This window comes from Penaeus monodon, unplaced genomic scaffold, assembly GCF_015228065.2.
Source record: "Penaeus monodon isolate SGIC_2016 unplaced genomic scaffold, NSTDA_Pmon_1 PmonScaffold_366, whole genome shotgun sequence".
Classification (NCBI taxonomy): Eukaryota; Metazoa; Arthropoda; class Malacostraca; order Decapoda; family Penaeidae; genus Penaeus; species Penaeus monodon.
In genome coordinates, this window is record NW_023658406.1 from 81,757 (window position 1) to 85,184 (window position 3,428).

The following is a 3,428-nucleotide window of genomic DNA, read 5'->3' on the forward strand; positions in this document are numbered from 1 at the left end:
TTGGTGACTATGCTCTTGTGGAGTCATCTATGCGTAAGCAGAATTGATAAACTATCATGGACATGGCATGTATGTACATGCCATCCCAGCATCATGGATTAAATATTCACCCTCAGCCACTGTACTGTTCAATGCTTATTTCACTTTTCACTTTTGCAAAAAACTAAATATTTTGAAAAAAAAAAGAAAATATATAAGACATACCTACACCAGTACATCAAGTCTATCTAACTCAAAAAATCCCACATACTATACATACTATACTTCATGAAATATCCAAATGAATACAAATAGATAACAACATATTGTTTTTAAAGGTTCACTTAAAAATTTAAAAAACTAAGTTTGAAAAACAAAAACTTTCTTGCACAAACCCTGAATTTTACCATAGCCCCAAATGGCCACTTCAGGAGGAAGAATCAAAAGGCTTTGCATATGTGCCCCCCAATCTGAAACATCAAGTATACTCTCTGTTATCTGCTCATCTATATTTGAAAAACAAAACAAACATTACAGAGTAAAAAGGGGAAAAAAGAAGACAAGTAAATAAACACATACCATATACACTAAACAAAACAATATATAACAAGCAATGTAACAAAAATCACTAACAACTGAATTTAACCAGAAACCAAAAACCCACTGTCCCAATGTTGGAGATTGTAAATGTGGGCCCCCAGTGATATCTTGCGTCTTGAGGGTTCCCGTGACCCTAGCTCCTGCAGTCGGGTTTTTTTCTGCTGCACTTCCAGCAGGGTGAGCCCCCGAACCCCCTTTATTTTGGTACGACTAGGCCATCGCTTGTGTCCATGGCCCCCTCCAATGTTGTGGCTAGCCCGTGGGCAAGAAAATTTTCCATTGTATTCCAAAAAGACAACAAACATTATATGAGGAGAATGGAATTCTATTTAATGTCAGATATGTAGTTTGACAGGTGTTTGGGTGGGCAGGGAGGTGAGTACATGCTAGATGTGTATGTCTGTGTATTTTTGTGAGTGTATGTGTATTTGTAAGTAAATTAAAGTACCTTAATGTGTGAGGTTTTGGAATAAGTGTATGGGTGTGTACACAAATTTGTGCATACAATTTTTTACAATCCTATAAGTTATTGTAATAATTCTTGTCCAGTACAGGAGCTTCCCTTTATAGGTAAATTTTCGCACTTTTCATCCACAGGGGCATTGAGCACCGGAAATGGGACGGGGCCATGGAAGCTGCTTTTATGAAAACAGGCATGTATAAAAACCGAACACCGTGGACTTCAGCCATGGCTTTCAGCTTTTTTGCGCAGTCCCAACCAAGCAGTCATGTCGATCTCGTCACAATAGCCAAAATGAGGTATTTTCCTGAAATTACAAAACAGTTACATAATTCAAAAATATGCAAAACTTTTATAAATATTAAAAGAGACCTATCTGAAACTCTGATAAACAAAAAACTGAGAAAATTAAGAGTGAGATGTGGTCAAGTGATCGCAGTAAATTATCAGACAGAATTAAAGAGAGAAAATGAGAATCAGAAGGGGGAGAAAGCAATAAAGCCAATAAGAGAGAGGGAAAGAGTATGAAAGAAATGAACAGGCAAGAAAAACAAAAAGGAAACAGAGTGATGAAAAAAAAAAAAAAATAAATAAAACAAAAGCAGAAAAGGGAAAAAAATATAAAAAAGGGAGTTTTAAATCAATCCACAAACAAACACCCCCCACCATTGCCCCGAGTCATGCTCTTCAAACCCTCGCTCTTTGGAAGCCCTTGATCGCGACCTGCTTATCTTCGCCTAGAATAACTGGCATGGACGGAGGGAAGCTTTGGGGTTGCTTTTTGGGAGAGCAGCTGGAGGTGGGGGCACTGGCTTGTCCCAAAGGGTTAAGAGAGGGTTTTTTAGGGGGGAAATCAGTCAAAATTAAACAGGATGTACACTAGCTCCCAACAGTATCTTTTTAATATGATGTTAAGCTGAAACTGCAAAGGATGTTATTCAATCATCTGCCCACCATTTCTTGCTACCTTACATAACACCTGTCAAGCAAAACTGCACACTGACTATAAAACACATAATTTTAGCTTCCCAAAATCTAAAAATCCTATATGGCATCACAGTGGTAACCCAGATTTTTTTTTCCCTTTTCAAATTCTATCTCCTTTCCCGTAGGGATTCTCTTTTTTTTTTTTTTTTTTTTTTTTTTTGGGGGGGGGGTTACTCACAGTAAAGGGGTTAAAAATATTTCTGGAAGCCTGTGTACACAACTGCTATGGCTTAGCTTGTTAAATTCTACAATTTTTTTTTTTTCTAAACTGCATTAGGAATTGTTTACATTACAGAAGGCTTTATTCAATATTTGATAGCTATAAAAATATCTAAAATTTGTTTACAAAACAATACAGGTTTGACTTCAAAATCAAATAGCTTGTTAAAGGTATCTAAAATTTACCAAACCCCCAGGCCTTATCACATTAGTACTTTTTCCGTCAATTTTTGTGTTTGCGTGTGAATTGGAGGCATTCCACAGACGGCACATATATGGGATGCCTCCAAGATGAAAACAGTAGCGACCTTTTTGTCTGATGTACTTCTATCTGGATCTTGTGCAACAGAGGATCTCTACTACTACAATGTTTTTAAACCAAAATTGAAATAAAAGAAATTCACTTTAAATATATCTTATTATGCTAGAATATTTCTTTGTGCAATATAGTAGTGCAGTCTACTTTATGTAATTTTTTTGAAATAATGGAAACAAATAAAATAAAGGGCAGGTCAAATAAGAATACCCTTCTTATGACCATCACCTTGCCTTTCAGCTTAAATTCCTAACAGATACCAGTGCAGAACCTTACCTGGCGTCATTGTCACAACAGGGCCCAGCTGGAGCAGATGGGGTGGGGGGTTTCTTGCCACTCTTTCTGATCTCTAAATATTGCACAAATCTTCTTTAAATATCCTTCCATCCTTCCTGTTCCTTGAACGTCATACAAGTCAATCTGGGAATGACACATACATGTACTTTCTGATTTATGACACATATGAAAAAAAATTATTGAGTGGTCTATATATCTTCTTCTTTTAACGTAGGTTCATGTCTGAGCCGCCGTGGTCACAGCATGATACTTAATTGTAGTTTTTATGTTGTGATGCTCTTGGAGTGAGTACTGGTAGGGTCCCCATTCCTTTCCACGGAGAGTGCCGGTGTTGCCTTTTAGGTAAACATTCTCTCTATTTTATCCGGGCTTGGGACAGCACTGACTTGGGCTGGCTTGGCCACCCAGTGGCTAGGTAGGCAATCGAGGTTTAAATTCCCTTTCCCATTGGAACACCCTGCCGGCCGGTGACTCGAACCCTCGAACTCAGATTGCCGTCGTGACAGTCTTTTAGTCCGATGCTCTAACCATTCGGCCACCGCGGCCTTGGGAACGATCAAATGGGCCCTT

The 3,428-nt window shown here is 38.2% G+C and overlaps 1 pseudogene; it reads right to left on the reverse strand.

The window, feature by feature from the left end:
* Positions 1-2,981, reverse strand: part of LOC119570726 — a 3,846-nt pseudogene extending 865 nt beyond the window's left edge.
* Between the last annotated feature and the right edge of the window lie 447 nt (positions 2,982-3,428).